This window comes from Apteryx rowi, unplaced genomic scaffold (assembly GCF_003343035.1).
Source record: "Apteryx rowi isolate R43461 unplaced genomic scaffold, aptRow1 scaffold_233, whole genome shotgun sequence".
NCBI classification, from domain to species: Eukaryota; Metazoa; Chordata; class Aves; order Apterygiformes; family Apterygidae; genus Apteryx; species Apteryx rowi.
In genome coordinates, this window is record NW_020448675.1 from 109,036 (window position 1) to 123,769 (window position 14,734).

Below are 14,734 nucleotides of genomic sequence, written 5' to 3' on the forward strand. Positions count from 1 at the left end.
ATGCAATCCTGTGCAATGTGCTCTAGGTGACCCTGCTTGAGCAGGGGGGTTGGACTAGATGATCTCCAGAGGTCCCTTCCAACCTCAGTGATTCTGTGATTCTGTGAACTAACTAGAGGTCTAACTCAGGCATTCGAGCTCTCTCCATCTCCAGAATACTTACAGAACACGGTAAGACTGATATGCTACAGCAGCATCATTATTCTTATCAAATAGCAAGGCTTATAGTAGGAATATTTTCTACTTCAAAACAAATTCTCCAGTAATCAGATCTTTTCTTGGGTAGAGAAAAGGTTAATTTCCACAGCTGGAGGAAAATCCATCAACACCAAGCCAACATACAATAAAAGCCAACGTACAACAGCACTTCTGAGGCAGCTAATACTTATGTGGTGAATTGCAATTACTTGTTCACTTTATTCCCTTTTTCTTTGATTAAAAAAAAATTAACACTTTTTGTCACAACATGTAGTTTGGCAAGAAGTTCAAGGTAAAAGAGTAAGTGCAGCGATGCACTTCACAGAGGCTGTGGTTTTTCTGATTTAAGAGCTTGCTACTGTCAAAAGAAGAGTCTTTTCTTGCCCTCTCTCCCTTCCTGCTGCTAGCCAGGAAATCCTTATGCCAGCTCTGATCTGTGCCACTCTTCCATGAGCTAACTCACCTCCTGCATCCAGCAGGAAAATGTTCACTTCTTTTTTTGCTGGGTTAATGAACTCTGTTAGTTCACAGTGGGGTTGATGAGTATCCAAACCAGCACAATGTGTGGTAAGAGCAAAGACAAGCAGCATGGGGGCAGGGGAGATGCAGCAACAGAGGAGAAAAGCAAGATCCCCCCTCCACTCGTTCCTAGTGGTAGTGAAACCACAGCCGGCACGCTTAGCCATAACCCCCACAAGAAAGCACTTAGCCACATAATTATCTTCAACACAGAAGAAAGGGCAGCAGAGGGGCAAAAAAGGGATCTTAAGATACCTTATACCTAGTTATTCAGTATGTGGTTGGCATCCTTTGGATTCAATTAAGTATTTTCCCCTCTCTTCTCCCACAAAATTAAAACTCTAATGTGACAGCTAAGTCAACAAACTAAGTTTTAAAACTGCAAAATTATGAAGTTTGTTTCTATGAGAAACACTGCAGCACTTTATAAAATACTAAGCTGATACACAAGCAGCAATACCTCACTCCCGACGGAAAGTTCTGTGTTGCTTTATTAAGGCACRCAGCAGTTTTCACATTATTTTCATATAAATACACAAGGTGCTTACACAATTTTTTTAATGGAAAATATTGCTGTATTTCTTTTGCAATTTTGCTCTTCTCCCAGACTGCTCTTAAATCACCTCAGTATTTATATCACTTCAGAAACTAGAAGTTACATAAAAACAGCACAACATTACAAAGCACCTGTTCTGAAAAGCAAACAACAAATAGGACTAACACACTAGTCCAAACTTCAGAAAATCAAAATTTCATTGGTCACTTGTATTTTCACTACAAGTTTCTTCAGTAATTTCCAAGACCTATGAAAGTATTTGGTTTACACAGAGGAAAGTTCATCTATTTGCTGCTTTCAAAGGCTTCTCATCACAAAAGTTTTCTTTTAAATCGTAAATTTGCATAATAGCAATTGAAAACATGTTTAGTATTTTTCTAAAACAAACTGAATCCAATTCTTTGGCAGGATCCTCTCCCTCATTTAATTTAGAGCATTTGGAACATGTATAGCTGCATTCCTAGAAACACACAGATCTGATAATACTACAGTCCTTCTTGGAATTATATATTTACAGAGTAATTTTCCTCTGACTTATCCTTTCTTCTCCTTTCCCCTCTACACATAATATGCATCACCAAAAACATTTTCATTAACAGAGGAATGTATGCACCAGAACAGATGAACAGATTGTCTAGCCCGTTATCCAATCCCTTTGAGACATGCCAGTTACTTTCAGAGTTAAAAATAAAGTAAGCACATACTGATGATCCTCAGAATATTTTCCTTGCCATTAGCAATTTGCAGCTACAGGTTCACAGACAGTATTTTTGTATTTAATAGCCCCCAATGGATTTATCTTTTATAGATTTATCCAGTCACTTCTGAACCCACATAGACTTTTAACATCCAAAACAGAGCACTGCAAGTTTCAGAGCTTAGTTACACATTGTATGTAGAAGTATATGTAGAAGTATCTTTCTTGTATTCTGATCTGTCACCCTCCAGTTTTGTTCAATGCACCTTATTCGTGGATAAGAAGGGACACTAAGCAGTTGTTTCCTGTATTCTCCATGATACACAAGCTTTTAGAGAGTCTCCCTGACCCTGTCTTTTACAGATGCAGAAGAGTTCTTGTCTACTGCAACCACAAGAGTTTCACACAGACACTGCTCCTCATGGGTATCTTGTTGCTCTTCTTTAGCTCTGCTAATCCTTCCTGTAATAAGGGGATTCAAACTGTCTATGATATTGAAAATAGAATTACCAGTAACAATGACATTATATTTTGTTCTCCACTTCATTCCTAGCAAGTCCAAGAGTTCTCTCTACTTTTTAACAATTACTTGTGCTGGGCTGGCACTTTCACAAAACTACCACTGTAAATCCCAGGATCTTTCTCTTAAATAGTAGTAAACTCTGAGACCACTGTTGTGTGAGTAAAGAAAGGATCATTTTCACCATACGTGTCACTTTGCACCAATGAGTCTATACATTATTTGCCCTCAGTATCATAAAGTCCTTCCCCCAAGTCTTCACAATCAGTCCTTGCCTTTACTATCCCAAATAACTGGCCATCATCAGCAAAGCAGCTTCTTGACTATTTAAGACAAATGATTTCCAAACAATGTATGACTTCCGAGCAGCACAGTTTCCTGAGAGATACTACTAAAGACATGAATTAATGGAGGGAAATCATTAGTTTCTCTAACCAGAGAGGGACCTTTCCTCACAACAGTTAAGTCTTTGGTAAGAGACCTTATCAAATGTCTTTTGGAAATCCAGATAAGATTACATCAACTAAACTGCCTTAGCCTATATATTAACTCTTTTGAAGGATTTACATAGCTTTATGAGGTATAACTTCCTCTTATAAGAGCTGTTGTCTCTTCACCTCAATATCCTCCATGTGCCCACTAGCTCTGTTCCTCACCCAGCTAAAAGTCAGTAGGTCCAACTCTTTCAACAATTCCTTTTAARAAACTGATGTCACAAGTGCCCCTTTCCAGTCTATTACTCAGGCAATTTTAAGCACTGGGTTATATTTTCTAGTTAGTAACTAATTTCATTCTTGAACTCCTTCAGATGTATGAACATGTCTCATCATGACAATTTATTGCTCTTCAGTTTGCTAAACATCCCCTTCTCCAAACACTGCAATTTGAGGCAGATCCTCTGATGCATTCCTTATAAAGACAGTTTCCAATTTTAAGTTCTTTCATAGTGCATAGACAAAAACAAAGCAATTGTTTCCCTGCTGCTATTTCATCTTCTCTAAACACTCCTTTCACAGCTCAGTTGTCCCCTGGTCCTATAGATAGTACTGTGCCAAGGACGTATCACTAAAAAAAAAAAAAAAAAAAAAGGAATTAGTTTCCATGCCCTTTTCAGGTAGCTCCTCAAGGTTTGGGGGATTTTGGGAAGGTGGGGGAACCAGGGAGCTATCATGCTGCAAATTTACACTTAGCCTACCACAGCTTACATTCTTTTCTATATTCATCATTCATAGAAGATTTAACTTTTCGAAGAATATATTCTTACTCCCGTGGGCCCTGCCTTGTTCTACTATTTAGTCACTTTTTTTTTTTTTTTTTTAACTGATGGCTTTATAGGGTGTCTCAATGAGTGATACACATTCACTGACAGCAAAGTGAAGCTTCAAAATGGTTCTGAGGCAGCTCACATACATTTTACCTTTCTGGCTATCTTTTAGCTTTAAGAAGTCATCCCTCCCTGCCCCCCCTCCTTTTTTTTTTTAATTGAAGTTAAGTAGTATTTTGGCGGATTTCTTACCCTTGTTCAAATTCAGTATCCCTCCAGGAGCAAAGTACAAGTCATGTTTGTCAGGGACAGTCCTCTGGAGTAATAGTTTGAATCAGCTCCTTTATACTACTTCAGGCCAAGTGAAGAGTTCATTCTCCCACTATGAGCTACCTGACTAGCTATTTCATTAAGCAGCTACTCACCATGCAGAAATTTTGTCTTGGTGTGTCTCTCTTACAGAGCATTTACCTAAGCTAAATGAGGGTAAAAAGCCATTCATTATTGAATTTCCTACTTTTGCAGCCTCTCTGATCTCACACAGCATAGGTAAGCCACAGTCAGGCAGATGAAAACACAGTCCTAATGCTAATTTTTTTTCCCTACATATGCGCAGAATTCTACCCATATAACTTCAGGAACACAAAGTGTTGCAAGAGGTATTGTGGTGTGCTTTTTGTTTGTTTTGTTTTTTTTAATGAGCCTTTGGTATCTGACACTCATCTGGCAGACTCATATATGCTTCCAGTCAGGCTTTTATAAAACTGAGTTAACATAAAATTGAAAGGTACAGTTCACACATTTACTTGTGAGAAGTTGTTTTGCTCAATCCTGCATGAACAGGACTGATGTTCACTCAAAAAAAAAAAGTTTGAACATTAAACAGTTTAAGTTTAGGTAAGATTCGAGTTACACTCAGGGACAAATTTGCAGTCTCACTGGCTTAAAGTCTGCACAGGCAGAATTAGCTATAGTTGCAACTTTYGTCATGTACCATAGCTTGCATAGTAGTTCCATGAGTAAAATAGTTCACAAAACTTGAATTTTCCAAGGCTCTTCGCTTCATTGTGGGATTACCCAGTGTCAAAATACAAGCTCTAATTGAAAGTAAACCTGAAGCTAGGGCTCCTTCTTATAGGATAAGGTAATGTCTCTCCCAGAAAACACATCTTGGCCAGAAACACAAGGTAGAATCAAGGGTTTTACTGCACTTCAGACTCTTTTGTATTCCAAGTTCTTAGATACACATATTATTCAAACAGACCGTAATGAATTGAGCCTTTTTTTGTGAAACTCTCAAGTGTCCTTTATTTAAATGCCAACACCTTGTATGCAAGGTGTTACAAGTACACAGAATGGCATGTTCTCAGAAAAACAGGCAGATTGCTTCAGTGACCTTTAGCTGTGTTCTTCCATGTTCTCAGAACATGCGCTTTTTTTTCCAAGACCAATTTTAATTTTGGATATTAAGACTGTCATCTGCAGCTGAGAAAAGTCACTGTGTTCTCTTAATACATTATTTAAAGGACAACAGGTTTGACAGCTTTAATCCTGGTTTATAATTCTTTTCCTTGAAATTCTGCAGCTAATTGCACAACATGTGTTGCCGTACTACCACGTAGGACTCAAGGCGGTTACAAGACAGCCCTTAAGCATATGAAGTTTAGGATGTCTAAGTCAATCTCTCACCAGCATATGCAAAACACGTATGCAAGAGGGCAGAGCACATCAATAGAACTCTCGATAAAACAAAATATTAAATTGTCTATCCAGTACCTTTCCTATATAAGCTACTACAGAGTTCAAATGTGCTTCTATATAATATTCAATACATTTATGGAAATGGGCATTTCTTAATTAAGAAGCCTGTAATACACAGAGGTTAATGACTGGTTCATAAGTGGCCTTGTACCTAACAAAAAAATTGTAGCTACAAATAAAGCTATTCTGTAATCCCAAATGTGCCATTATGGGGGCCTGACAAGGTCTCTGAAGCCATTTGTTGAGCCTCTGAGGAGACAAGAGAGAGCAGCAGGCTAGCTAAGCAGAGCACAAAACCCTCCTGGATGGTTATCGGCCTGCAAGTAGCTGTAACGCACAGCGCTACTTGCCAAGCTCTCAGAGAAAAGATGGGGGGGAAGGGGTAAGGGGGAAGAATATGATGAGTTAGAGCATCGGTGGCATGAAGCCTGAAACCAAAGCCTTATGGTCCCTATCCATTCGCACAGGACGGACTTCTCCACTCTAAAGCAGCTTTGAGTATGGAGTGGAAGGAGACCAGGACAGGAAACCTTATAGAAGCAAAGTAAATAATGCAGATTGGTGCTCCTGACTCATTTTCATTATATTATTTGAATGCATTGCAATCTCAAAGGGCTTTTTCAAGACCTGAGCTTAAACTGCAGAGGAGGGTGAACCGATTACCACCAGCTACATAAAGTCAGTCAATGCAGAGTTTTAAATATTTTATAATGTTACAAAAGAAACTGCTCACTTTGTTAATACTTCAAACTAGCATAAAAAGAGCCAATTAAATATTGAATAAACATAATCTTTATAGGATTATTCCATTTTGAAATGAGGATAAGTTTGATATACAAGGATCCTTAGCAAGTCTTCTTTGGCAGATTTCAAATGTTTAAGATCTGTCAGTTCCTCCTCCTCCCCTCAACACATGCTCAAGAAGCACAACACTTCAAATAATTTGAGCTGCTGATCAAACTTGTAAGCTTCTCCAGGGCAGCAAACTGGCAGAAGAGACCCAGACTAGAAATGTTGAGCAATAGGGGTTTTTTTAATTTGTATTTAATTATTTGCCTTGTCCTATCAGAGAGGGAGAGAGAAGGAACAAATGAGCTGCATGTATACTTTCAATTAGAATTTGCATTTAGACACTGGATAATCCCACAATGAAGCAAAGAGCCTTAGGGGAAAAAAAAAAAAAGTTTCATCAATTCTGTTACTCCCGGAACTACTGCACAAACTTTGGTATATAAAAAAATTGCAACTGGAGCTTGTTCTGCCTGTTTGGACTTTAAGACAGCAAGGCTGCAAATCCACATTCAGTCTTGCAGTATCTGCAGAACTCCTCTGGTCTCTTAACCCAAGGATCCTGCACAGACACAGAAGAATTTAACGGTTTCAGAAACAGAATGGCTTTCCGTATGTGTAGCTGTAAGTTCATCTCCTCTTAGTTTTTTTCTTGCGTTTAAGACGTTGTTAATGTTTCTGCAGAAATAGTTGAAGGCAGTACTTTCTACAAAACAGTTATCCCAGGCATCAACAGACACCACAAAGAATATGGTTTAAATCAGCAAAAGGTTAAGTAATACATGTGTATATGCATCCACTATAGGTCATTCTTTAAGAACTGGCACCAGCCAGCAAAGCTCCTGCAGGACCAGGAAAGGCGCTGGAGCCTCACTGTACACYCCCTTACACAGTAAGGGAGAGTTGGGGTTTTTGTTTTTGTTTGTTTGTTTTAACTTTACCAGACATCAGGAAATGCTTTCTCAAAATCTGCTTCCTACCTATTTAGCAGAGAACTGACACAGTACTGCAAGTTACTTGCACTATATACTTACCAGTTATTTGCTTGCCTGCCTCAGCTCTGTTCTGCTCATTCCAAATACTTTGCTTGGAATGTACAAAACTACAGAAATCAGATTAAATCTTTAATGCCACTATTCCATTCCTGTTCTCAGGCATATGAAGTTTCTTGCAGACCAGGCCTAGAGTTTTTCCAAAATTTCTATTAGGAGTCTCAAAGCCCAGCAGCTGGCACCACAGAGCTGCTGCCCAGAAGATTACTCCTCCTGTGGTCCAGGAGACCTTCAGGAACCCGTTTCCTGACTCACCTCTCCCACCCTGCGTGTTCCCTGAAAAAAACTCCTGATGCAGTTCTATGCAGATTAATGATTTCAGCCCCTCGAAACGTTTTCAACCCCACCATTTTTCTTAAGAGTATTTCTGAATGTGAACAAGAATCCACTGCCATAGCTCACACCCACAGYAGCTGCAAAAAAGGGGGCTTTCCTGCACAGCTATTATGCCAGAGCACCGAGTACCTCAACTCCTCAGATCCTTTCAGGGATCTCCCATCTTTTTTTTCACCTTCTCCTAGAAGGACAGGCCAGCAGAAGAACAGTTGAGCTCCAGGTTCATCTGTTCCTTAACAAGGCACAGCCCATGGCCTCCACCACTTTTTTCAGTGCACCCCAAAACTGCACATACTCTGTACTGCTGTCCTAGAAGCAGAAAGTGATTTGCAGTAAACTGCTTCTAACACACCACTAGACATCTTGATATTCACGGACAGCGCAGGTTTGTCTTCTACCTGCGATGCTCATTACCAGTGCCTCATCACCCGAGTCATCTCTTTCAGGCACAGCYGAGGACTCTGCATGCTGCATTCTTCTTTCCCTGCTGGCCCACAAATGCAGCTTCCATGTCTGGAGGGGGCAAGGAAATGGAGCAGTCTCTTATGCCCTAACATTCCCTCTGATTTTTTCAGAAGTTTGTGAACATAAAAAAAGCATAAAGTCCACAGGAATTACTCTCCAATGAACCGTTGTTTCGCGTTTTTCAGTCATCCAACTTAATGCAGTAGTGCATCAAAAAAAGCTCTTCCTGACTGAAGATTAGGTGCATGAGAACCCATTTTTAGTCCAAGAGATGACAGTTAAGTCAAAACAAAAAACAAGTACCAACTCTTYAGTACGGCTTGCTTTCATTCTTGATATTTTACACTCATTCATATTTACCAGTCATTTGCATTTTCTTTGTTTCATTTTCAGTTACTCACAAACTAGTTTAATAGTATGGGTGCAAAAACTAGGACAGCATTAAGATTTACACTGGGAATGGGGAGTTCTATGCATGTAGGAGTCAAGATGGAAAAGACTATTTGGAAAGCTTAAATTGTCTGTTTGTAGGTAACATCACTTGTTCCAAAGAAAATTCTAATCATTTTTTTCACTTTCCAAATGGAAGCCACTATAACACTATACAGTTACTTTTGTCCTTCGACCCAGCTTCAATCAGCATACTGTATATGAGCTCCTCTGCATCAAATAACTGTCGTACTTTCACAGCTACATATGCTTCCAAGGCAGCCATGGAACAAAGCTACAGATGTCCACCTATCAGTAGTATTATACAGACTCCTGTAGGAAAATTAAGAGGAGCATCACACTGAGATGAAAGGTTTGTTCCCAGAAAGGTAAAAGACATAGGCTACAYGGAAAAATAGAACAAAATGCTTGCCTCTTCTATAAGACAAAAAACTATCACACAAAGCAAATGGTAGGGAATGAAGAGCCACAGCACTCATTTTGTTATATAAAGCCTATAAAACTTGGAGCCACCTGACAGGGTGAGAAGGGAAGGAAGCAGAACGGGAAATAATTATATAAGAGTGTTCTCCTGTAAAAAATGAAAGAGCACAAGACTTCATGCAATACAGTATGCATGCCTCATTATGTAGATGTAGTTTAACTGGGGATTTTCTAACTATGGTAATGGACCCAGAAGAGACTCTGGGCATACATTTTAGCAAGATAATATGCACATATTACATATGCACTAAGTCTGTGGCATTTAGAAATTCCATGCTATCGTTCACAGGAGTTAGAAGTCAAACGCTTGCCTTTGCAACACTCATGGCATACATATAATCTGCACCACACCCACTGCTTCAGTCCAAGGGAGTTACAGGCAACATACAGGAATATTCAGCTGAAATAGAAAAAAAATTCTCATATCCATTAAACTGATAGAAGACAAGAGACATTGTGTAGTTTATACTGCAGGCTAACAGTATTAACATCATGATACAATTCCTGCAAAGTATCACTGCAGAATTCATCAAGAAGCTCTATGTGCAGACCCATTATTTCACTTCTTGCCAAGTTTCTCACTGGACTGATTACCTCTATCTGTGGCACTCCCATACTCACAAACTTACCTCTCCGCAAAATCAGCTTGCTACAGACATTGGCAAAATAAGTCAACTATCTGCAATCTGAAGCAACTCAATCAATATATATCTATAAATATAGACAAACTGCAACATATCCGAACTAATCTGGTATCAACCTTATGGACCTTATGAAGGTTCAAGTGTTTCTGAAGACAAAAATCCTAAAGTAAGCAAAGGTGGGCTCTTCTGCACGCACTATAGGTCTTGGTCTGATCTCTTAACAAAGCAGCCTAACTTCTGGAGCGTAAGAGCATTCAACTTGTTACAGTAGTTGGTCGGAAGTGGCTGTTCTTGACACAATCACAGACATCTAGGCACTAAGCTTTTAACCATTATCTTTTCCCTTGACAAAAGCTTGCACGGTTTATCTACATGCTGCATTAAATTATTTCTTTACTGCTCATCCACAAAAACGTAATCTCCCCTTGTTCAAATACTATGAAACAAAATTAGTATCAGCATCTTTTACATTCCCCAAATCATTCATTATTTTACATAATGTAAATACGTTCTATCTTCTCTTCTTTCCAAGGGAAATATTCTCAATCTCTTCAGTTATACAAGAGTTTGAGACACTCATCATCATTCTTCCAATATCCTTTTAAAGGTAAATAGAAACTACTACATACCATATTAGACATGAAGCAAACCAGTAATTTACTGGATTACACTACTTTTTCATCATTCTGTTTCTTATACAATTTATACAGACCATCAAGAAAAAAAAGGGGGATACAGATTTGACTGTTTGAAGGGTGCGAGGAAAAGTTCACTATCTAAATATATTCTTATTATAGTTTTAATTAGAGTGCCAGTACACCCACATGAAAGAATCTGCCCCTCCACCTACAGCAATACATCCAACACAGAACAACAATAGCTGAAATTAAAAAATAAAAGTCTCCAACTGGACTTCTTTGAGACCTATGTCACTTGTGTTTTCCGAGAATGACTAGGAAAGCATTAGGTTGCTTGATGTGGTGAGACTATGGGTGGGGAACCAATAGAAGTCTCTTTCCCAGAGAATATGGAAAGCTTCCAATAAAACACGATGTCACTGCAATTTGAGATCTTCAATTACATCATATTTTGCTGCTGTAATTCAAAAGTCAGATACTGCCTAAAAGTGACATTCAGTAGTTTCTTATTCTCATCCAAACCACAATCTATAAAAAAAAAGTGTATTTGGAAACACTCCAAATTGCCACTGAAACAGGCATCCTTGCTAGACAGAATAGGCTGCTTTCACATATTTCAGATTCTAGTTGTATCAAAAACAGAAAGGAGAATTTAAAAAAAAGTGCAAGATCAAGCCCACTAAAACTAGTAACCGCTTGGGTATTAGCATACTAGAACCACACTTTGCCAGCCCAGAAACCACTGCCTGACAGATCTATCAGTGTTCAGTGTGYTCTACCACCAGAGAAGGCCACACTTACAAGCCCCCTAGTGTCCTACCACTTCAGTGCACCAAAGCAAATACCTGCAAGTCAGTTCCTAATGAACTTTGAAGAGGGGTCTGATGCAGTCAGTTTGGTAAGCCCTCAAGTCCATATGGTAGTGCAACACACTAAAGAATGGCTGGCATATCTTCTAATTTTGGCAACATTTAAATAGCTAGTTTTAACACCTGGCTTGAGCAAGATTTCTAGTGAGCACTAAAATGGCACGCAAAATAGCTTTTAAGTGGGGAAATAATTGAATCTTTCTGGACAAAAGAAAGTAAGCTCTCCTCCTACCATTAAAGTGACAGTTTTTTTATTTGAAGTCTTACTTGCACCTTGGGGTGCCACCATTCCAATCCCAATGTCTGCCATTAGAAATGAATTCGCTTCTCACGTATTTTTCTGCTCTAATAACTACTGTCAACTCACATCTGGCTTGCTATAATTACTACTAGTTTGTTAGAATTACTACAGGTATAACAGTGACAAAAAGACAGCACCATTCAATGGAAAACTAGGAAGATTCTTTTTGACCATAAAGACTATAAACTTAAAAAATAAAAGAAATTAAAATAAAAACTTGAGTGCTGAATACAGGCTTTCTACAGTCAACGCACCATGTGGAGCTCAGCCATAACAACTGACATTGTTATTCAGCTGATCTGATGTTCAGCAGGGTCAGGTTTTGGCAGTGAATATGTAAGAAACTGCATCTGATGACTCCGTAAGCGACACTCTCAACACACTAAGTCCAGACCCAAGGTCTCACTTTGTGGTGAAGGGCACCACATGACTGGATTGGCTTTTTCCATTGGAGTGGGTGATAAAATCCAGGCTGTGCCCTTGTCAGGTCACTAAAGAGCATATCGCCTCTTTCTCTCTTTAGAAGGATTCTCACTACACCAAGATTACAGTAAGACTGTCTCTCAAAATATCCCCTTGTACTTGCAGCTAGATCCATTGTCTTCAACTATCCCCCTATAGTTAGGGCATGCAGCTGCTATCTAGTTTTGAACTGTCACATTTCACCTCAGAGGCAACTGTAAAAGCAATCAGAAAAAAAGTGAGGTGAAGTCTGTCGTCATACTAGAGACACTAACTCCTGTTAAACTAGATTTTCATCACCAAGAGCTTCTGAACATATATTTGCACACATTGACTTATTAATATTATTTCTCCTCAGTGTTTGTTCTATTCAATTGGACATCTGTATGTAAAAAGTATTGTCATTAAAAAAAGAGCTTCAATATTTTTAATAAAATGTTTGCAGTCCTGTAACACACATTCTTCAAAGTCCTCTGAAAACTGTGATGAGTATTAATAGGCTTAAAGGGGGGAGTTGTTATTTAAAATAATAATTAAAAGCATATAATGAAGTTTAAAGCACATGTATATGTTTAAGGAAAAAAAGTAAGAAAATTAACTTAAAGAGAGCAAAATGGTAACTTCATTATGTAAAGAAAGTTTGAGCTGCATAAGTACTACAAGTGACTTGCTCAAGAAAAAGGTTACTTATCCACCAATATTTAGCACTGGGAGATACTGAAATAGTGTTGTTTGGCATATAAGAATATGCCAAAGTTGAGCTCTGTCTTTCACACGCTTATCACTATAAGATGTATAATGTCCATTCACCTATCATCATAGTTTCAGAAAATGAGTAATTGAATGTTTGCTTTCACAATTTGATTCCTTTTGATAAAGGACTCTAAACAGAACCTTTAACTTCAATCCAAATTCCATCCATATAGTTTAAGATCACATATGTACAAGTACACATATTTTAAGTATTTGAGCGACAGACGAAGGGCAATTATACAGCATATTTAATAGACAAAGTTTTCAGAATCTGGAAGGGAAATAAGAGACCCTAGGGAAATGGAAGGGGAAGGAGCCACTAAGTGAACAATATGGCAAAAAAATTAGACAATATATTTTACTCATCAGTTTTCTGGCAAAGTCTAATATCATACCTTGATCCCCCCCCCCCAAAAAAAAAAGATAGGGCTTTAAATCATACATTCTCAAAAACTGAGAGAAAATTCTACTTTAAAGACCACTTTTGGTCTTTAGCTATCCATTTTTAAAACATAGTTGTATTTTGCTGAAATTACTCAAAATAACACTACCACCAGTAACTCTAGACACTGTCCCAGATATCATCAAGCAGACTGATAATTTAACTAAAAATGTTTGAATAATGCTTCACCAGTATCAAATTCTGAATTCCCCATATATTTCTGCAGTTCAGTATGCTAAATTGCTGCAAAGAAAAGGTTGATATAAACACTGGAGACTTAGTTAATAGCTTTCAGTACTTCACCTGTTTTCATATTACAGGTCCCCTTATCTTTACTGAAACTAGGTCTGGCTGAGGCGACAGCTTCTCAAACTCAAAATTCTTAATCTCAAAAAACAATCATTCAGACAGCATAAAAATTATTCTTGTGAACACTACAGGTTTGAAGGCTCCAACTTAAAATTTGGAAAAAAAAGTTAGCTGACTCATACCAGCAAACAAGATTCACACAAAAATAGCTGTGCTAGGATTAATATGAGCATGTTTAAGACACATTAGACAAAATAAGGTGTAACTAGTCCCATTGCAAAAGCATTCTGTAGATAAGTCAAACACTTGTAGAACTATAACTTATGTAAAAAGAACCAGATCATATTTCAATCGTAAAGTGACCAAAGCCTTTAAAAAAGTGCTTTATTTATCAAATGTAAAAAGAATATCCAGAGTTTTAAAATACACATTATATCAATGGGAACACACAGAGCACTACTGTGATGAGACTGTAGCAAAAATAATGGGTGTAACTTAAAATTTAGGACCTACTACAAGAACAACCTCTGCCTCCCCCATTTCTTCTGCTCCCTACTTCCTATTGTTCTGTTGTTGAAAAAGTGGTGCCATGTCATGGACCAGCGAATCCAGTTCACTATATTTGATCTTTCAAATATTTATGCCAAGAAATTCATTTGCTCAAGTCTGTACAAAGAACTGGTCACCAGTATAGATCTTTCAGAGCATTTTAAAGCCCTGAAAGGACCAGCAGACTTCAGATCCAGGAGCAGCCAGCAAGAATACCCAAAATGGTGACTACAAGTAATAAATCAGACAAAAAAAAGCACTATGAAAGAAAAAAACCACTGTTCTATAGAGCAGATGGCCAGGCTGAAATTTTAGGTGGCTACTCATATATTCCCAGTGAAAATTCGTTAAGTTAAGCATTTTCCTTAACTACGGGTTTTTTTTTTTCCTTCCAAAAGCTACTAGTATGAAAAAGACTCTAGCATTACACTGAAGGGATGGGAACGGCCAGATTAAAACACGCTGCCGCTGACACATGAGACAGCAAGCACAGGAGAGACAAGCAGCGGGTTTCAACAGCGCAGCAGCCACCGCGCCAGCGAGAGCAGACAAGGCCGGGAAAGCGGAAAGGCGGCATTAATGGAGGGGGAAGCGCTGCGCGGGCAGGGCGCGCCGGGCGCCCGCGCACCGGCAAGCCGGCACCGGGCGACCAGGGCCAGCGCAGCAGGGCCCGGGGC

The 14,734-nt window shown here is 38.7% G+C and overlaps 1 protein-coding gene across 2 annotated transcripts in view; it reads right to left on the reverse strand.

Moving 5' to 3' along the window:
• The window catches only part of CDK8 (cyclin dependent kinase 8), an 84,164-nt gene extending 71,932 nt beyond the window's left edge, over positions 1-12,232 (reverse strand). The window contains exons 1-2 of one of the 2 annotated variants that reach the window (XM_026065873.1): positions 11,797-12,232; positions 9,402-9,490 (exon numbers count right to left, since the gene is read on the reverse strand). The gene's annotated coding sequence lies outside the window, so the exon portion shown is untranslated. Of the gene's footprint in view, positions 1-9,401; positions 9,513-11,796 lie in introns of those variants that run through there. The other variant, XM_026065874.1, reaches the window with a different exon arrangement.
• Between the last annotated feature and the right edge of the window lie 2,502 nt (positions 12,233-14,734).